Source organism: Phyllobates terribilis, unplaced genomic scaffold (genome assembly GCF_046119375.1).
Source record: "Phyllobates terribilis strain yellow unplaced genomic scaffold, ASM4611937v1 Scaffold_12__6_contigs__length_324123572, whole genome shotgun sequence".
In the NCBI taxonomy this organism is placed as follows: Eukaryota; Metazoa; Chordata; class Amphibia; order Anura; family Dendrobatidae; genus Phyllobates; species Phyllobates terribilis.
In genome coordinates this window covers 1,854,524-1,876,222 of record NW_027362772.1, presented here as the reverse complement: position 1 = coordinate 1,876,222, position 21,699 = coordinate 1,854,524, and the positions used below count along the sequence as shown (strand labels likewise).

Below are 21,699 nucleotides of genomic sequence, written 5' to 3'. Positions count from 1 at the left end.
TGAAAGTCACCCTAAAATAACTGTGGGTACTAACGTAATTGAAAATTGTCTTTCAGAGGTAATTGTAATTCTACAACAGGTGGCAGTGAATGCTAGTTCCAGCCAACAGAGAGTCCTCAACAAGGAGATAAAAGACCTGATGAGACGGCAGCAGGTAGAACTGTCTGGTGGTGAGATCGGTAGCGTAAGACTGAGTGACCCATTCCCCATTTCCATGCCTCCCAAAAGTGAAATGATGATCTGGTGTCGGACTGCAATCGGGTTGAGAGGTAGAGACTACCAAGCCATGGTAGAACCCGTGTAATCAGACAGCAGGCCCACCATTTTGACAGCCCGGGGGGTGGTTGATGTCCGTCATGGGAGGGTGCCCGTCCGCATCCTCAACATTGGGGAGAGGTAAGTACACTTACCCAGGTACGCTACACTCGCCAAACTGTTTGTTGTCGAACACAAAGCTATAAGGGCCGTGGAACCCTTGCCTCCATCTCCTCAGGCGGAGGGTAATGGCTCCCAGAAACAAAAGGAGGACTGGTGCCAGAAACTCCACGTGGGTGCTGACTCCACTCCCCAGCACCAAAAACAAGGAGTCTACCGGGTGGTACAGGAGTACGAGAGAGTCTTTAGTAAGCACCCGCTAGACTTCGGCAGAGTAAAAGGGATAGAACACCACATTCCCACAGGGAGCCACCCACCGATAAAAGAAAGACACTGACCTGTACCCCCTGCGCATTATCAGAACGCAAATTGCATGCTAAGAGAGATGAAAGAAGCTGGGGTCATTAGAGACAGCTGTAGCCCCTGGGCAGCCCCCTTGGTTCTGGTCAAAAAGAAAGACGGCACCATGAGAATGTGCGTGGACTATAGACAAATCAACCGTATCACCCACAAAGACGCATATCCGCTGCCTAGAATAGAGGAGTCTTTAGCCGCACTAAAATCTGCTAACTTCTTTTCTACTTTGGACCTTACTAGCGGGTACTGGCTGGTTCCTGTGGCAGAGGCTGACAAGGAGAAGACCGCCTTCACCACCCCGATGGGACTGAGCGAATTCAACTGTATGCCTTTCGGGCTCTGCAACGCACCAGAGACCTTCCAGCGTCTGATGGAATGCTGTCTAGGGCACCGAAACTTCGAGACGGTCCTCCTTTACCTGGACGACGTGATCGTCTATTTGAAGACCTACGAGGACCATCTCAAGCACCTGGCCGAGGTGTTCGAAGCCCTGGCAGGCTATGGCCTGAAGGTGAAACCATCGAAGTGTCACCTGCTGAAGCCAAAGGTCCAGTACCTAGGGCACGTGGTAAGCGCAGAAGGAGTGGCCTCCGACCCTGACAAGGTCACAGCAATCAAGAGCTGGCCAAGCCCCTCGAACATCAAAGAGGTGAGACAGTTTCTCGGGTTGGTAGGCTACTACCGAATGTTCATCCCCGGGTTCACTAAGATGGCAGCTCCTATGCAGGACCTCCTGATAGGACAGTCGAAGTCCAGAAGTCAAAAGCCACCCTTCAAGTGGGATAAACCGGAAGAGGAGTCCTTCCGCCAGTTGAAGATGGCCTTCACGGGGGAAGAGATCCTGGCCTACCCTGATTACGGCCAGCCTTTCATTCTCCACACAGACGCCAGTAATGTGGGACTGGGAGCCGTACTGTCCCAAAACCAACAGGGCAGAGAACGGGTGATCGCATACGCCAGTCGGAAGCTGAGGCCCACCGAGAGGAACCCGGAGAATTACAGCTCCTTCAAGCTAGAATTCTTGGCGGTGGTGTGGGCCGTGACGGAACGCTTCAAGCATTACCTGGCCTCCGCAAAGTTCACCGTGTACACGGACAACAACCCATTGACACACCTGGACAATGCAAGACTGGGTGCCCTAGAACAGCGGTGGATGGCCCGTCTCTCCAACTATGACTTCGTGATCAAGTACCGAGCCGGCAAAACCAATGCCAACGCTGACGCCCTATCAAGAATGCCTCACTTACCTGAAGGTGACGAAGACCCAGAAGAGCTGGAGGAGGTAGAACTCCCCGCGTTTCACCGGTATGGAGCCGCTCAATACTCCCACCGCGTGAAGGAGGAGGATCTAACAACCGTGATGATCAATCGTCTACCTCACCACAGCTGGGCCGAGACCCAAGATAGTGACCCTGCCATCCGCCTGGTGAAAGATCTGCTGACCCAGGAAGACGCCCGCATGGATCCGGATGCCCCAGAGGAAGCTAAGCAGCTATGGAAGGAGAAGAGCAAGCTGTTCCTCTACGAAGGTAAGTTGTGCAGAAGGATTGTCAACCACCGGACGCACGAGCTGACCTGGCAAGTCGTGGTCCCAAGGCGGGATGCAGCTATGGTCCTGGGGGCTTACCATGACAGAGCGGGACACTTCGGTTGGAAGAAACTGGAGTTCCTGCTAAGAGGAAGGTTCTTTTGGGTCGGCGTGAGAGGAGCTGTAGAAAAATGGTGCAGAGACTGTGGCCCCTGTCACCTAAGGAGGAAGGACCGTGCCAGCCAGAAGACACCCTTGAGGCCCATCGTCACCACGCAGCCTCTTGAGCTGGTAGCTCTGGACCATGTCAAATTGGCTCCCAGCCGGTCAGGATACATCTATGCCCTGACAATCGTGGACCACTATTCCCGTTTTCTCGTGGTGGTCCAGGTAAAAGACTTGACAGCCCAAACAGCGGCCAGAGCCTTCCAGCAATACTTCTGCCGTCCAGAACAGGTCCTGACAGACCAGGGTCCAGCGTTCGAGGCTGAAATCTTCCAGGAGTTCTGCAACCTCTATGGCTATAAGAAGATTCGTACAACGCCTTACCACCCCCAAACCAACGGGATATGTGAGAAGATGAACAATATAGTCATTGATCTCCTGAAGACGTTGCCCCTGGAGGAACGCAGCCTGTGGCCAGAAAAACTGCCGGACCTGATAAACCTATACAACAATATCCCGGTGAATGCTACAAACTGCACCCCAGCTTACCTGATGCGAGCCAGACCAGGAAAGCTGCCCGTAGACCTGGAGATGGGAGTCCTAATACCTGAGGATACCTCCCCGGATGCAGACTGGGATACGGAAAGGCAACTGCAGTACAAGAAGGTACAGGAGAGTGTGGAGAAGAGCCTGGCCCAGGTGAGAGAGAGGCAAGAAAAACTCTTCAACCAACACGCCCCTGCTGGTCCCCTAGAACCTGGTGAGCAGGTCCTAAAGCGAAAAAGAAGGCTACATAAGTTGGACGACCAGTGGGAAAGGGAACCCTACACCGTACTGCAGTCTGACCACGACAACTCAAAGGTGTGCGTAATTACCAAGGACGGAGGAGAAACCACTAGTGTCGTCTCCAGGGACCACCTCAAAAGATGCCCCGAGCAACTCCGTAGTGCAGAAGAGGATCAGAGTGACCTTGAACCCGCAGAGGACAAGGAAGAAATGATCAGCACCGTTCTCGGAGAGTTTCCTCAGTCCTGGACTCGCATAAATGATGCCATAGTGGTACCCGTCCTGCATTTCCTGCAACCGGCACAGCAACAACCAACACCAGAGCCGGAAGGTAAAGAGGAGCAAGCGGTTCCAGAGGCAGAAGAGCCTGTACCAGCAGCCCAGGAGAGTCAACCCTCTGCTGACAGTGAGCCTGCCATGCCTGCGGTAAACCAAAGGACCCGCAGACAGCTGCCTGCCCTACCTGTACACCCAGCTGGTAGCTGTACCCCTAACGCTAGTGGGGAAAGCCAGGTTCGTCCGCCACCAGACAGTGGGCTACGTAGGTCAACCAGGAGCACAAAGGGACAGATACCCGCTCGCTGGAGAATATAGAGTACACTAAAATTGTAAATAACCTTGTTGCCAAATGTTGAAATGTTTGCCAAGTTACCTGCATGTTTATTAATAGTGTGTTTCAGTTTCTTGCAGCTACCGTAAGGACTCAAAGGTTATGGACTTTTATAACCGGGACTTTGCATGGACTGCGTTCAGAGCCTAACCCAGGAATGAACTAAGACTGTGAAGGACTTGGGGTAGGACAGACCCCCACCTGGTTAAGGCTCCCCGTTGTGTTGGTGATATGGACACCCGGTCACAGGCCACACTGTGACCTTAAGAACTCAATTTGTGCGTCGTCTGTCTATTAATGCATTATGGTTGTGCATATTGTCTTTGTTTATTGTTTAGTCCCAGAGTACTAAATTTCACTAGGGGGGAATGTGTCACCCTGGCCTGGATGCCACAAGTGTAATTAAAGCTGTGTCTGAGAGCAAGGGGGAGGTTCTCTAGTCAGGGGAACATTAGCATGCAATGTCTCAGGCCAGTAGGGGGAGCAGGCTGCCCCTATAAAAGCTGAGCTGGTACTGAGGGCAGGGTTAGAGAGAACTGGATGGCCTGTCTCAGCACTGAGACGTGTCCCAGAGTGGAGCAGGGACAGAAAGTTGATTGCACCTAAGAGGAAGTGTGGCAGTAGGAGAGCCACAAGCCAGAGACAAGAGGCGAAGAGAGCCTGTCTTGGCAGATAAGAGACTGACTTTACCAGACTTTGGTGTCTGAGGCTGGAAGGATTCCACATCCCCCAGCAGAGAACCAGTCCGCAAGGGCCTGTACATTCCTTGGCCTAAGAAGCCTGGAGGGCCTGCCACAACCGAAGGGACCAGTAAAGCCGTACAAGGCTTGGAGCAGAAAGGAACCCACGTCGCAGGCCCAGGGGGCGAGTCACACTGTCTCTTTGTTATCTGGTGGTACCCCGGAGGAGTCAGGAAACAACTGGAGGTCCTCTGCCGGGTCAGAAGAGTGCAGAGGCTCGGGGAAAACATCTGCTTCAGAGTACACTAGGTCGGACTCACTGGACGAAACAGGCGAGGTATCGGGTGCCGAGTATAGGAAAGTCTCTGTCCATTCACCACCAGGTGGCACCCCAAAGGGTTCTGGAGACAACTGGAGGTCCTCCGCCTGGTCGGAGGGGTGTAGAGGCTCGGGAGAAACCTCTGCTTCTAGAAGCAACTGGAGGTCCTCCACGTGGTCGGAGGGGTGTAGAGACTCATGAATAACCTCTGCTTCGGAGTACACTAGGTTAGACTCACTAGGCGAAGCAAGCAAGGTATCAGCTCCAGGATATAGGAAAGTCTCTGTCCATTCACCACCAGGTGGCACCCCGAAGGGTTCTGGAGACAACTGGAGGTCCTCCGCCTGGTCGGAGGGGTGTAGAGACTCGGGAGAAACCTCTGCTTCGGAGTACACTAGGTTGGACTCACTGGACGAAGCGAGCAAGGTATCAGGTACAGAGTATAGGAGAGTCTCTGTCCTTTCGCTACCAGGTAGCACCCCGAAGGGCTCAGGAGACAACTGGAGGTCCTCCGCCAGGTCGGAGGGGTGAAGAGACTCATGGGTAACCTCTGCTTCAGAGTACACTAGGTCGGACTCACTGGATGAAGCAGCCGAGGTATCAGGTACCGAGTATTGGAAAGTCTCTGTCCATTCGCTACCAGGTAGCACCCCGAAGGGTTCAGGAGACAACTGGAGATCCTCCGCCTGATCGGAGGAGTGTAGAGACTCGTGGGTAACCTCTGCTTCGGAGAACACTAGGTCGGACTCACTGGGCGAAGCGGGCGAGGTATCAGGTGCAGGGTATAGGGAAGTCTCTCTCCAATTGTCCTCAAGTGGTATCCCGGGGGATTCAGGAGGCAACAGGGGGTCCTCCGGTGTGAATTCTGGGTGGGCAGCAGTCTCTTCGGGCAGGAGAACTGGTGCACTACCCACGCACATTACCCGTTGGGGCTTCTCCGGGATACAGGGAGATGAAGCTTCAGTAGGGACTTCAAGGTTGGGTTCAGGAGGTCTCAGGGAGGACAGTCCCTGGCGTGACGGCTTGCCTCTACGTCTAGCACGTCTGGACTGCCTCTTGAGGTTGGGAGAAGTATTCCGGAGAGTGTAGTCACCCTGTGAGGATTCTGGGTGGGCAGTAGTCTCATTGGGCTGGAGGACTATTGTGCTACCCACACACATTACCCATCGGGGCTGCTCCGGGATACTGGGAAGTGAAGCTTCAGCAGGAGCCTCCGGGTTAGGATCATCGAAGACCATTAGAAAGGCCACCAGGAAGGCCATTATGTCCAGGACGATAGGATCCTGTGCGTCCCATAGGGGGGTGATCCAATTCAAGGCATCACCCGCTAGGTAAGACATCATGAATCCCACCTTAGCCCGATCTGTGGGAAAACATAGAGGGTAGAACTTGAAGTGTAGCATGCATTGCTCCACAAATGCACGACTCTGTCTTGGATCCCCATAGTAACATGGAGGATCCGCAGGAACGAGTGCAGAAAGATCCATCTGGACGGGCGCGTAATTCGCCTGGAACTCAGCTAAGGAAAAAAATTATTTATTTATTTATTTTTAATGCATGTATTCGCTGGAAAACGTCTCAGAGAGCGAAGGCCATGGGGCTCAACGGGAACCATGGCCTGAGCATGCTGTAATGCACACGCCCGGGCTGAGCGGCGTGTGCGTGTGATTCCACTGGACCGTGCCGGAGAGTGAATGCCTGGAGGGGCGTGACTAGGTATTCACCCGATCCAACCAGGGTCGCACGACGGCATACGATGCCAGTGCACCAAGGAGGAACCGAGCAGAGGGACCAGGTGCTACTCCAGGACAGACCCCGGACACGGCTGTTGACCCACACAGGGGAATACAGGAACAGATTGGTTAGGCTGGCACACAGACTGGTGGGAATAGGCAGGCACGACTGGTATGCAGGCAGACGGGTATGCAGGCAGGGGGGTACAGGCAAGCACGGCTAGAGTGCAGACAGGGAGGCACTAGCAGGTAGGAACACAGGCGGGACAGGACCCAGTACACACTGGGACTCAGGAACAGAACCACAGATGTGGCGGACAAACACAGCAGAGTGAGGCCGCCCAGAGAGGTGAGCGAGAGCAGGGCAGGACGAGACCGCCTGGAGCGGTGAGCAAGAGTAGAGCAGGACGAGGCCGCCTGGAGCAGTGAGAAAGAGTACAGCAGGACAATGCCGCCAGGAGCAGTGAGCAAGAGTAGAGCAGGACAAGGCTGCCTGGAGAGGTGAGCAAGAGTAGAGCAGGACAAGGCAGCCTGGAGCGGTGAGCAAGAGTAGAGCAGGACAAGGCCGCCTGGAGCGGTGAGCAAAGGGTCAGAGCTGAGCGAGACTGCCGGAGCAGTGAGCAAGGAGTCAGAGCAGAGCAAGACTGCCGGGGCAGTGAGCAAAGGAGTCGGCAGAGCAGGCTAGAACCACCGGAGCGGTGAGCAAAGGCAGAGCAGGCTAGAAGCGCCGGAGCGGTGAGCAAAGGCAGAGCAGACTAGAACCTCCGGAGCGGTGAGCAAAGGCAGAGCAGACTAGAACCGCCGGAGCGGTGAGCAAAGGCAGAGCAGGATAGAACCGCCGGAGCGGTGAGCAAAGGCAGAGCAGGCTAGAAACGCCGGAGCGGTGAGCAAAGGCAGAGCAGGCTAGAACCGCCGGAGCGGTGAGCAAAGGCAGAGCAGGCTAGAAACGCCGGAGCGGTGAGCAAAGGCAGAGCAGGCTAGAACCGCCGGAGCGGTGAGCAAAGGCAGAGCAGGCTAGAACCGCCGGAGCGGTGAGCAAAGGCAGAGCAGGCTAGAACCGCCGGAGCGGTGAGCAAAGGCAGAGCAGGCTAGAACCGCCGGAGCAGTGAGCAAAGGCAGAGCAGGGTAGAATCGCCGGAGCGGTGAGCAAAGGCAGAGCAGGCTAGAACCGCCGGAGCGGTGAGCAAAGGCAGAGCAGGGGGGACAGGGCTCTGTTCACACGGAACAGACAGGAAGGGAAAGGCAGAACCAGATACCCACAGGGTACTTGCAGTGAAGTAGCGAGTGGACCACAAACTCACAAACGGGAGTACAGTGACAACGAGCAGGAGTTAGGTACGAGTTCAGACTCTGCAGAAAAAGGAAAGGTACGGACATAGAGAAACACGGGAAACAGGCTAGAAGAGAATACAGACAAGAACAGACACATTAGCAAGAAACAGGAGCGGGTCTAGGTAGCAGCCCCTAGAAGGCGGAGGAACAGGCTAGGAGCGTGTTCAGACAGGACAGACAAGATACAGGAGCAGGTCTAGGTAATCGGCCCCTAGAAGGCGGGAGGAACAGGCTAGGAGCGTGTTCAGACAGGCCTGGAAATACAGCCTCCAGGATAGGCAGACAAGAGAACACAGAAGGGACCTGGCACATTCAGACTGCAAGAGCACACTAAATGAAAATGCTCAGGCATGGGTTAATTGGAGCAGCTGGTTTAAGTACCAGGTGACAGACAGCAATAGGCTGAGGACGCACAAGGGGTGTGCCTGCAGCAAGTACAAAAAGCAGGAAGTGATCGGGCGCCGCCCTTAAGCAGCAGAAACAGACACACACAGACAGCATGGAGGGAAGCCAGAGAGACATTCTGGACTGGAGAACAAGTGCACGCTCTTGCACAGTGGGAGATGGACCACTATGCAAGGATGCCGCCAGGTATGTTACAGTGCCTTCCTGGACAGAGACGGAGTACTGGAAGCACATCAACAACTGCATCCTCAACCACAACTCTGCCTCTGACCACAAGTCGTGATGGCTATTCAGGTCGCATGGGCTCTAAGACTTGCATAGCCTGGGCATGTATTCAGATCGATAAGGATGACCTAACTCGTGTTATCTGTAATATTTGTCACCAAAAGCTAAGTAGAGGCCAAAAAATCCATGAGTACTTCATGCATGTACCGTCACATGGATATGAAGCATAAGTTGCAGTGGGAAGCTCACTGTGCTACAATGCGGCCTAGCAGGCTGGGCCAACCACCGTCTGCCCCATCTTGTGCATCCGCGGCCTCTTCATCCTCTGTGACTGGGGGGACAGCAGTCACACATGTTTTTGGACGCAAACCTGCCACCTCTTTACCTGCAACAGCCAGTGTGATTGGCAGGTCGTCAGTTCATTGGGAAGTGGAAACACCTGCTGGTGTTGAGCGCTCTCTGACATCGAGAGCACCACCTTTGGATCAAGGCAACCTAACATGTCTGCCTGCATCTTCCTCACAGACCGGCAGTTTGCCGGGGACACCCTACTCAACCCCGTCAAAGCACAACAGCCAGCCCTCGGTCCCTCAGATGTGGACAAGTAAAAGACCATTTCCTCCTAGCCATGACAAAGCTAAGAGGTTGAATTTCACCATCTGCAAGCTGTTGGCTACAGAAATGCTGCCTTTCCGCCTGGAGGACACAGTGGATTTTCGAGACCTTATGTCCATCGCAGTGCCCCAGTACCAGATGCCCAGTCGGCACTACTTCTCAAAGAAAGGTGTGCCTGCGCTCCACCAGCATGTTGCACACAACATCACCGCTTCTTTGAGAAACTCTGTGTGTGACAGGGTGCATTTCACCACAGACACTTGGACGAGTAGGCATGGACAGGGGCGTTACATGTCGCTGACTGGGCACTGGGTAACTATGGTGACAGCAGGACAAGGGGCTGCTGTCCAAGTCTTACCGTCCCCACGAGTTTTGCGTCAATCCTCTTTATCTCGAAGTTCCTCCACTGCTTCTGCCTCCTCAACCTCCTCTCGGTCCTCCACCTGCACCCAAAGCCTGTCTGGTAATGCCACCTGCTTTCTAACTGCGCAGAAGGAATCCTGCACACCTCCTTACTATGCTGGCAGCAGGGCTCAACGCATCAGTGTTTACTTTGAAATGTCTGGGAAATGTGAGTCACACAGCTGAGGACTTGTGGTCAGCTCTGGAGACCCAGTTTCATGAATGGTTGTCTCCACTGGACCTGAAACCAGGGAAGGCTGTGTGCGACAATGATGCAAACCTGGGTGCGGCCCTTCGCCGTGGCAATGTCACATACGTGCCTTGTATGGCTCACGTGTTGAACCTGGTTGTCCATAAATTTTTAGCCCACTATCCCGGACTAGATGGCCTTCTGCAGAGGGCACGGTCGCTGTGTGCTCACTTCCACCATTCGCATCCCGCAGCTCAACGACTTACATCTCTATAGAAGTCGTTGGGCCTGCCAGTTCACCGGCTGAAATGCGATGTGCCTACCCGGTGGAATTCAACTCTGCACATGTTGCAGCGACTGTGGCAGCACCGACAAGCACTGTTGCAATACGTTCTGACGTATAGCCTGGGCCAACGAGATCCAGAGGTGGGGCAAATCACACAGCAGGAGTAGTCTCAGATCAGGGACCTACGAAGTTGACGCGCCCCCTGGGCCGTGGGGTACCCGGAGCCGGGCCGGTAGACGCTGGGGGTTGTAGTCCCGGTCCGTGACCCAGGGCGGTCAATCCAACGGTAATTTGTATATATGGATTTTATAATGTCCGACTACGCCACCTGTGGAGTGCGGCCAAAGGGGCCGCTGCTGCGGAACAGTCCTCTGAAGCTGGTGGTTTTGCAGCAATGGTATTATTACTCACCACAGGAAGGGCAGTGTGGGTGGATGATGGTGGTTGTAGTGCAGGGAGTCAGTAATGAACACAGAGTCCGTGTGATGCAGTCCCAAGATCTTTACTCACAGTTGTTGCAGTCCAGATTACAGGTACCAGAGCAATCTCACCCGTCGTGCTGTGCGTACTCAGTGAGGGGCTTAGTCCACCCCCAGATAGCTCTGGAGTACTTAGCAGGACCCCCTTCTGTGTGTCCTTTCTCTGGCCTTCTCCCTGCACCTCACACCCAGTGACACTTCTATCCGATATCCTCGGGCCTTGGCAGGCGACTTGTGTTCCGTCCCCTGGGTCCTATGTGGCTACCTTCTTAGTGAGACTGGTGTGGACTTTTGCCTGCAGTACATGAAATTCTGCAGCCTCCGGTTTCTAGTTGAGCCTTGCTGTTTCTCCTCTAGTTGAGGGACCGGTTCCCCTTATCTGGCCTGACCCCTCTACCTCCTGGTAGCAGCGGGAGTACAGTTGGCCTTCTGCACGGCCCGTAGCCCTAGGGTCCCTTCGGTTCCTGGAGCCTTCCTGCTCCCACTCCTCTCTTCTCTCCTTCAGTCCTGGGCCTCCCAGGCCAGGCCCGCCTCCGAAGCAGAGCTCATGCCAAGCCTCTGCTCCTGTCACTTTTCCTCCTCTGACTGGCTTGCTTTTTCTAAGATGGCTTCCTATTTATACTCTCCCGGGCATGTGCTCCCCTAAGCTGCTCCCCTAAGCACCCACTACATAGGACCCTCCCACCAGCTAGGGACCTGGGACTGTGCTCTCCCTTAGGAGCAATCTCGCCCTACCCCCACTGCGGGTATGTGTTGGATGCAGGTGCTAGGGTCCCAAGCCATACGCCTTCCTTACCTGAGGGTGAGATACCACACCTCTGGGTGAGATGCAGTAACTCTGTGGTGACTGAACCCTCAGGGGCGCCACACACCCTTCTGCACAGTTTTGATGGCGACGAAGATGTTTAGTGCTGACGACGATGCCATTATCAGCATGACTATTCCGGTGATTTACATGCTGGAGCACACATTACACAGAATTCAGAGTCAGGTGGTGGGACAAGAGGAGGTGGAGGAAGTAGAGGAGGAGTCGTATGCGAAAGGGATAACATCTCCAAGGTCCAGACGGTTGGCAGCACCAAGGCGGCAGGCATGGGAGGGTGGGGGAGAGGGATTAACCAGGGCGCATGGTAGCAGCCAAACTGTTGAGGAAGGTGCAGGAGCCGAGGAAGAAGTGGAGGATGAACTGGCGATGGGCATGGAAGACTCATCAGATGAGGGAGACCTTGATCACATTTCTGTTGTGCGAGGTTGGGGGGAGAGGGCAGAGGAAGGAAGCATGATTCTTACCTCTCTACCAACACAACAAGGACTTGGTCCTCCTGGATGCGCAAGACACATGAGTGCCTTCTTGCTGCACTACCTGCAACATGACCCTCAGATTGCAGAATTCGAAGTAATCCCGACTACTGGGTTTCCACACTCTTAGATCCCCGGTACAAAAGTAAATTTGCCGAAATAATTCCTGCCATAAAAAGGGATTGACGCATGCAGGAGTATCTGCAGACGCTGTTGCAGAATCTTACATGTGCTTTTCCACAAAACACCAGTGGTGCACGAAGTGAATCTCACAGTTCTAACTTGCCAACCATGGGACTGTCGAGTCTTCATCACTCAAACCGTAACAGTAACACAGTATCTGCTGGTAACAGCAATTTTGTGGAATCGTTTCACCACTTTTTTAGACCATCCTTTGCAAGGCCACAGGAGACAAGAAGTCTGACACATAGTCAATGCCTAGAGAGGATGGTGCAGGAGTATCTCCAAGTGAACATCGAAGCCATGACTGTGTCACTGGACCCTTGCTCATTTTGGTATTCCAATCTGGAAAAATGTCTGGAGCTCGCCACTCACGCCTTGGAGATCTTGTCATGCCCTGCAGCCAGTGTTCTCTCTGAACGTTTGTTCAGCGCTGCTGATGGTGTGCTGACAGATAAGCGCACGCGGCTGTCCACTGAGAATGTAGACAGACTTACGTTCATAAAGATGAACAAATCATGGATTCGCAAGGACTTTTCTAACCCTGTGTTATCCTTGGGAGACTAAAAGCTTGAGGATTTCGTAATATCACCTCACCAACCGTTTTAAGCAACTGTGGGGCAATTGATGCCACTTAACCCTAGAACGCATGACCATAAAAATCTACACTTTCATATACCTGGGGCCTTTTAGGCTCGTGTGCAAATAACATGGAATAACTCAAACTCAAATGACAAACAACTATATACATGAAGAATACCTAGAGTTTCAAAATTCTAACTAAAATAATCTTGCAGAAAATAGAAAAGAATTAACAGGGCGGGACTGCGAGGCCCCAGGTATGCGTTCTAGGTTTAAGTGGTGTCTGTGCCACAATTTTGGGAAAAAATGGAGACTCTTTTTGGAGTCCCCTTGCTGTGTCTTACGTGACGTTGGCATCGTCAATTCCAGGTGGGTTGGGTCGCTCCCCCCCCTTTTAACTGTAAGAAACTACATACACTATGGCTTGGGGTAACACAGATGGTTGAGTCTGAAGAGCTGTTTACTCAGAGGTCTGCTCCAAATCTTCAGTGTCTGCTAGTCAGCGTAGAATTTTTAACTGCATCTAGCCTAGGCAATACTTTGGGCGTAGTAGCCCAGCTGTGAAGCAAGCTGCACCGCCTGTGTATCTAATAAGAATTTTTAAATGCATCTAGCCTAGGCAGACTGTGAGGACCCCCAACCAAACCCAGACGCTCAGCCCCCCTACCGCCCCCCTTTCCTTGACAATACAATAATGTAACTCTTACAACTGGATGGGTGAGGATCGGTCACAGCTTTATTAACTCTTTATACTCATTCCATTAGAAAAGCATTTTATTTCTAAAATAATTCAGCTTGTTGCAGCATGCCCTGGGTCTCCACTCCGGCAACTTGGCCAACAAGTGTAACTCTCCAACATGTCCTTTCTATTTCCAGGCCACGGAGGATCCTGCGTACTCGTATGCAGGACTCTGACCCCCACCCATCACTCTTAACATTTATTCCACTCCGTCCTGAAGTCCTGACAGGAATATGTCCAGTCCAATATCCATTAAGTGAACACCGTCGGGCCGTATGAGGCCTGCTTTATCTCCTTCCAGTTGTCGGTGTCGTACCACTACACCGCCTCTGTCTCTTCTAAATTTTGCCATCCGAATATTTATTACCCGCCTTGTCCGTTCGATGGCCGTGATGTCTCGCGCACCTTGCCATACCGCTATCGGCACAATCTCTGACCATACTATAGCTAGTTTTGTGAAAAATTCTCTGAAGCGCTCAGTGTTTTGTTTCATTATTGCCATTAGTTATGCGCTCTTTTGATGACCTAGGTTGTTTCCCCCGGCCTGTATAACTAAGATGACCGGACATCTTGCCTCTCTCCCTACCTTGATTACCTCCATTAGTACCTGTGGCCATAGCAGGCCTCTAATACCTCTCCAGTTGAAATATGTGTTATGAAACTCTAATTTCCTCCCGCCTGGGTGGACTTTCGCCCTTTTTTCTGCCCAATATATATACGAGTGGCCTATCACCCACACTGTTGGCTTAGCGTCACCTGTAAAAGAAACAAACCACGTTAGGATAACAAGTCCGGTCTTATGTACCTTGCCAAACACGTGGATCGCCATCTCCCTATCCTCTGAACTTCCGTTTCTGACAGTCCTGCTCTTGCTGCTTCCGTGGCCGCGCCTATGCGGAACGAGTGTGTCCCGTAATCTTTGGGGTGGTTCCCTGCCAATGTTATGCATTTATTAAATATAGCTTGGAACTGGTATCTTGATAATGGCGTTCCATCAATGTGTGATAGGAAGAAATTACTTTGTGATCTGACGGTTAGATATGTTTTTAGTATTGTTACCCGACGCAGTGTACCGTTTGTGGGTTGTAGAAGTACCCAAGTGCCCCTGCCCGCTGGAACCGTTTTCGATTTGTGTATGCGTAGACGTATTGCATTATTGGCTATGACTACGTCCTGGTGTAATAAGCCTCCACTGGTGCTAATTTTGGATTGAGCGACTAATTCGCTTATGCATAGCGCCCCGAAGAAGGCGATCACAAATGCAGTAGACAGTAGTGTTGCTTCAAATTGTGAGTGTCATGTTAATGGTGTTAGGGATATGATGTGAGAAATCAGTTTTAGTGACACGGGACGGGACGTCTACACTCCTGACTTGGCTGACCCCTTTTCCACCCTTTTATGGATTGTCTGATGATGAATCTTTGTCACATCTCCCCAATTCAGTAGTTGGAAGTGAAATGCTACTCCGGTCAGACACCGCTGCGCTGACGCCCCTGATATGCCCCTCATCATTAGCTGGTGGAGAAATTCTATGGTGACTTGTGATCTGGCTTGTTCACATTGGTCAACCCGTCTGCCTGCTACTAGTCGTGTCCACTCTTCCCATGCCTTACCGTATGCTTGCCACGTCGACGGGGCAACTGACGCTCTGATTAATGTCATCAACTATTCGCCACTAGATCCCATAGAGAAGGTGGGCAACTGTTGTCCCGATGGGTGGGCGTTGTGGAAGAGCTCTGTGAAAATCTGCCAATTGAATTGTTATAAAGCGTTAGCAGCAGCTTTAGACCCCTCAGCATAGTGGCTAGCGCGGACCCATACATTGTGTTTTAGGCACAGGAATGCTAGCCTGGGTAGTAGGCCTAGCACTGGGAGAGACGATGATGCCATCTTATTAATGCAGTGTGCTAGGCTGGTGTTATTAGTTATGAAGCGTATATTTTTGTAAGCCAGGAGCTCACCCCATATTTCTATTGCTACCACTATTGGGAAGAAAAGTTATTTTCAGGGCTAGATGCAGCTAAAAATTATTATTATTTTGAAAGCTGGTGGAGCTTGGTATAGATGGCCTAATACAATGAGTCCCACACACAGCTAGAAGCCCAAATATTTTTTCAGAGGTAGATGCAGAAAAAAATTATATTCAGTTTGCAACCTGATGGAGGTCAGTATAGATGGACTAATAGAACAAGTCCCACACACTGCTAGAAGGCCAAATATTTTTTCAGAGCTAGATGCAGACAAAAAATTATTTTGAATTTGCAACTTGATGGAGGTCAGTATAGATGGACTAATAGAGAAAGTCCCACACACTGCTAGAAGGCCAAATATTTTTTCAGAGCTAGATGCAGAAAAATATTATATTCAATTTGCAACCTGATGGAGGTCAGTATAGATGGACTAATAGAGAAAGTCCCACACACAGCTAGAAGCCCAAATATTTTTTCAGAGCTAGATGCAGAAAAATATTATATTCAATTTGCAACCTGATGGAGGTCAGTATAGATGGACTAATAGAGAAAGTCCCACACACAGCTAGAAGGCCAAATATTTTTTTAGAGCTAGATGCAGATAAAAATTATTTTGAATTTGCAACCTGATGGAGGTCAGTATAGATGGACTAATAGACCAAGTCCCACACACTGCTAGAAGGCCAAATATTTTTTCAGAGCTAGATGCAGATAAAAATTATTTTTAATTTGCAACCTGATGGAGGTCAGTATAGATGGACTAATAGACCAAGTCCCACACACTGCTAGAAGGCCAAATATGTTTTCAGAGCTAGATGCAGACAAAAAATTATATTCAATTTGCAACCTTATGGAGGTCAGTATAGATGGACTAATAGAATGATGCTATGCCCAAAAGGTTTTACTTCACTAGGTGCAGTAAAAAAATTGGTATTCTATACACAGGTGGTATATCTTGCAACACAGATAGGCTACTCCACTGACTAACACACTCTGCAATAGGCCAAAAAGGATTAGCTTTGCTAGATTTAGCCAAATGCTGTGAAAAAAACTTGCACAGCACTGGCACAGACCTGCCTGGCAAAAAGTGATAGGAACTGATGTAACCTAGTCCTGAAAAGGACTCCAATTACAATTAGTCTTTACTCCCACAACCTATCTATTTAAGAGCACAGACCTGCCTGATAAAAGTCGTAGGAAATGCTGTAACCTAGTCCTTAAAAGGACTGCAATCACAACTATTCCCTACTCCCATGCTATCTGTAGATTTGTGCGAAAATTGGCTTGAAATTAACAAGGTATAGCGCACACAGCAACAGCGGTGCCGTCTAACACGCAGCTGCAGCAGTGAGAAAATGGTGGCGACGGGGAAAATGGCTGGGTCTTATAGGGCAAGGACATGTGACATACACTGCCAATGACACATGCCCTTGCTTGTGTGAAAAAAAGCACTTCGCTCCGTGTGTGCGCTGCTGATAGGCTGACAGATTGCACCTCCCCACTGTAAATGCGGGAAAGAGAAAAAAAAATGGAGATCTTCATTATTCCTGCAGAGATCCATCCCCTGCCCCTCCCCCCGCCCCGCTGTACACTCAAACTGCGTATTAACATTAATTTTCATCATTACTGAGAAAAAATCCAGTTATGATTTTGGTGCACGAACAGTTATCGAACATAACCTCGAACAGCCGAATTTTTTTCAAATCGTTCGTGTTCGCCGAATGGCTCGAACACCGCCCAAAACAGCTCGAATTTGAGATTGGCGAACAGTTCGAGTCGAACAACGCTCATCTCTAATTAGCAGTAGTGTTGAGTGAACATGCTCGACACTGCTCGGTACTCGCCCGAGCATCACACTACTCGGGATGTTCGGCGAGCACCGAGCATTTCCGGGTTACTCGGGCGGGAACTCGAGTCTCCGCCCTGCATGTTTGGCGCTCTTTACAGAGCCAATGAACATTCAGGGATTGCCAGCCAGTCACTGTAATGCCGCAGCCATGTTGGTTGTGGGCATTACAGTGATTGGCTGGCCGCACAGGGTCATCTCAAGTATTTAAAACCGGGCGCCGCCATTTTGGACACAGTCGCTCCGGATCAGACAGTGTAGGGAGAGTGTTGCTGAGCTAGGGAGAGATTTATGCAAAATAGCTAGTGTAGGTTCTCTAAAGCCTGCCAAATCAAAAAAACAGTCCTTCTGAGGACTAATATCCATCCCAGTTATCAGGCAGGCAGGCAGGCTGTATAGGAGACGCAGTGGTTATACCAGCAAACGCTACATTACAGTCCTGTGTGCTCCTGTTGCTGAAATTGCTGGACTGAGCTCCAGGTCTCGGGGGCCAGGAAAAATCCATTTTTTTCATCTAAATCCTCTTTTTTTTTTTTTTCCTCCTTCACACTGTACAAATACCCATCTTACAGTTATATGAAAAAGTTTGCGCACCCCTATTAATCTTAAGCTTAAAGTTTTATAAAAATTGGTGTTTTTGCAACAGCTATTTCAGTTTGATATATGTAATAACTGTTGGACACAGTATTGTTTCTGCCTTGAAATGAGGTTTATTGTACTAACAGAAAATGTGCAATCTGCATTCAAACAAAATTTGACAGGTGCATAAGTATGGGCACCTCACCAGAAAAGTGACATTAATATTTAGTAGATCCTCCTTTTGCAAAAATAACAGCCTCTCGTCGCTTCCTGTAGCTTTTAATGATTTCCTGGATCCTGGATAAAGGTATTTTTGACCATTCCTCTTTACAAAACAATTCCAGTTCAGTTAAGTTTGATGGTCACCGAGCATGGACAGCCCTCTTCAAATGATCCCACAGATGTTCAATGATATTCAGGTCTGGGGACTGGGATGGCCATTCCAGAACATTGTAATTGTTCCTCTGCATGAATGCCTGAGTAGATTTGGAGCGGTGTTTTGGATCATTGTCTTGCTGAAAGATCCATCCCCTGCGTAACTTCAACTTTATCACTGATTCTTGAACATTATTGTCAAGAATCTGCTGATACTGAGTGGAATCCATGCGTCCCTCAACTTTAACAAGATTCCTGGTGCCGGCATTGGCCACACAGCCCCAAAGCATGATGGAACCTCCACCAAATTTTACTGTGGGTAGCAAGTGTTTTTCTTGGAATGCTGTGTTTTTTTGCCGCCATGCATAACGCCTTTTTGTATGACCAAACAACTCAATCTTGGTTTCATCAGTCCACAGGACCTTCTTCCAAAAAGAAATTGGCTTCTACAAATGTGCTTTTGCATACCTCAGCCGACTCTGTTTGTGGCGCGTTTGCAGAAACGGCTTCTTTCGCATCACTCTCCCATACAGCTTCTCCTTGTGCAAAGTGCGTTGTATAGTTGACCGATGCACAGTGACACCATCTGCAGCAAGTTGATGCTGCAGCTCTCTGGAGGTGGTCTGAGGATTGTCCTTGACTGATCTCACCATTCTTCTTCTCTGCCTTTCTGATGTTTTTCTTGGCCTGCCACTTCTGACCTTAACAAGAACTGTCCCTGTGTTCTTCCATTTCCTTACTATGTTTCTCACAGTGGAAACTGACAGGTTAAATCTCTGAGACAGCTTTTTGTATCCTTCCCCTGAACAATTATGTTGATTAATCTTTGTTTTCAGATCATTTGACAGTTGTTTTGAGGAGCCCATGATGCCACTCTTCAGAGGAGATTCAAATAGGAGAACAACTTGCAAGTGGCCACTTTAAGTAGCATTTCTCATGATTGCATACACCTGGCTATGAAGTTCAAAGCTCAATGAGGTTACAAAATCAAAAAAAGTGCTTTAGTAAGTCAGTAAAAAGTAGGTAGGAGTATATAAAACAAGAAAATGATAAGGGTGCCCATACTTATGCACCTGTCAAATTTTGTTTGAATGCAGATTGCACATTTTCTGTTAGTACAATAAACCTCTTTTCAAGGCAGAAACATTACTGTGTCCAACAGTTATTACATATATCAAACTGAAATAGATGTTGCAAAAACACCAATTTTAAGAAAACATTAAGCTTAAGATTAATAGGGGTGCCCAAACTTTTTCATATAACTGTATTAACCTTTTGGTGTCCCCCTCCCAAATACAAAAAAAAAAAAAGTGTGTCTGTGACAGTTCAGACACAAATATATCTTTTTAAAAGAGTTTGGTGTAGGCCAGAGAAATAGAAGTGTGGTTTTGAAGTTCCACGGTTCAAACCTCTGTATTATCCACTTTTGGGCCATTTTTACCTAAAAAAAAAACAGTTTGAGTGTGTTGCTCACTGCTCAGCTGCAAATATATCTATTTAAAAAAGTCAAGTATACACCAGTAAATTATAACTGTGGTTTTGCCGTTCCACGGTAAAAAAATCTCTATTATCCAGCTTTTGGTATTTTTTCCGTAAAGAAAAACAGTAATAGTGTCTTCTGATTGTTCAGACACAAATATATCTGTTTAAAAGAGTCAGGTGTAGGCCCGAGAAATAGAAGTGTGGTTTTGCAGTTCCACGGGTCAAACCTCTGTATTATCCTGCTTTTGCCATGTTTTGCCATAAAGAAAAACAGTTATAGTGTCTCCTGATTGTTCAGACACAAATATATCTGTTTAAAAGAGCCTGGTAAACACCTGTAAATTATAACTGTGGTTTTGGCGTTCCACGGTAAAAAATCTGTATTATCCAGCTTTTGGTAAATTTTCCGTAAAGAAAAACAGTAATAGTTTCTCCCTGATTGTTCAGATTGTTTAAAAGATTCTGGTGTAGGCCAGAGAAATAGAACTGTGGTTTTCCTTTTCCACGGTTGTACTACTTTTTATTACCCTTTTTCCATTGATAGTGCGAGTGTAAGCTATTTTACTTCATTTACAATGGGCAAGGCGCGTGGCAAGGGACGTGGAACTGGACGTTCTGGTAATGGTGCGTGCAGAGGACGGGGCCGTGGCCAAGGTGAAAATGTGCCACAACCAACAGCCACATCTTCTCACTGCCAGTTCTTGACCGAATTACTAGGGAAGCACAGAACAACACCAGTATTGCGACCTGATCAGTGTGAACAGGTTATTAATTGGATAGCAGATAATTCTTCCAGTTACCTGGGCACCACCACCTCCGGTCTGTCTTCCACATGGTCAAAATCTTAGTAGCCGTGAGTCTCGAACACATACTCCTCCTCACCCTGATGCTCCTTCCTCCCACCATGCAGAGTGTCGTCAGACAGCAACTGATCCCACACTTGGACACTCTGAAGAGCTGTTCACTGGTCCATTTCAATATTTGTGCCCCTCGCCTGCTCCGCTTGAAGTGGTGGAAGAGGAGATCCCATCTAGCGATGCCCAAATATGTGAACAGCCACGGCCACAGTAAGTTGACGCTGGCATTTTGTCACAAGAGGTGGACGAAGACTAGACACAATTGCCAGGAAATGAGGAGGAGGATAGTGGTGTGCAAGTGGAAAAGGAGGAGGTGGTGGATGATCTAGTAACTTACCCAACGTGGCAGGAGGACATGCAGAGTGAGGTCAGCAGCACACAGGGTGAGGGAGGCAGAGTACCCCAACAGGCAGGAAGAAGCAGTGTGGAGGCCGCACACAGAAGGCAGGCAACAGTTCCCCGTAACACCAACATGAGGGACGTTTCCAGTACAACCTGTAGGTCTTCCAGAGTCTGGAATTTTTTTAAAGACTCTGCTGTTAACCCCAAAAAGGACATTTGTACAACCTGCCATGCCAGCATCAGCAGGGGTGACAAAACTACCAGCCTGACCACCACCAGCATGATCAGGCACATGGCAGCAAAGCACCCGACTTTGTGGGGTGAACCCCAGGGTCCACAACCAGTGTCAGCTGGTGTCACCACTGCTTCTTCCGCTGTTGTGCGTGCAATAGAACCCCCTGTTGTGTGTGCAAGGCAATCTCCTGTCCATACTGCATGCAAAGATGCCTCCTCCTCTCAGTCTACACTTGTTATGGCAGTTTCTCAAGAAACAGCATCAACGTTCACGTCCACTTCCCACCGCAGCATTCCATTGTCCATATACCAGACCTTTGAATGAAAGCGGAAATTCGCAGCCAACGCCCCACAGGACACAGTCCTAAATTTGCACATTTCACTACTGCTTGCGTTGGAAATGCTGCCTTTTAGGCGGGTGGAGACGGAATCCTTCCGCAACCTTATGGCGGTGGCCATCCCTCGGTACTCGGTCCCCAGCCGACACTATTTTGCCCGGTGTGCCATCCCCGCACTACACAAGCACGAGTCCCAAAACATCTGCTGTGGCCTCAACAATGCAGTTACTGGGAGAGTCCACCTGACAATGGACACGTGGACAAGTGCTTGTGGCCAGGGACGGTACATCTCCCTGACGGCACAGTGGCTAAACATAGTGGAAGCCGGGATCCAGTCGGACCTTGGGACAGAACACATCCTCCCCACACCGAGGATTGCTGGCCCTATG

At 50.0% G+C, this 21,699-nt stretch overlaps 1 protein-coding gene across 4 annotated transcripts in view; it reads right to left on the bottom strand.

Moving 5' to 3' along the window:
- The window catches only part of LOC141171861 (basic phospholipase A2 PLA-B-like), a 45,959-nt gene that overhangs the window by 8,255 nt on the left and 16,005 nt on the right, over window positions 1-21,699 (bottom strand). The window contains exons 4-5 of one of the 4 annotated variants that reach the window (XR_012252386.1): window positions 14,901-15,033; window positions 14,093-14,219 (exon numbers count right to left, since the gene is read on the bottom strand). The exons of 1 other annotated variant lie outside the window; for it this stretch is intronic. The gene's annotated coding sequence lies outside the window, so the exon portion shown is untranslated. Of the gene's footprint in view, window positions 1-13,484; window positions 14,044-14,092; window positions 14,220-14,900; window positions 15,034-21,699 lie in introns of those variants that run through there. 2 more of the 4 variants (XR_012252388.1, XR_012252387.1) reach the window with 2 other exon arrangements.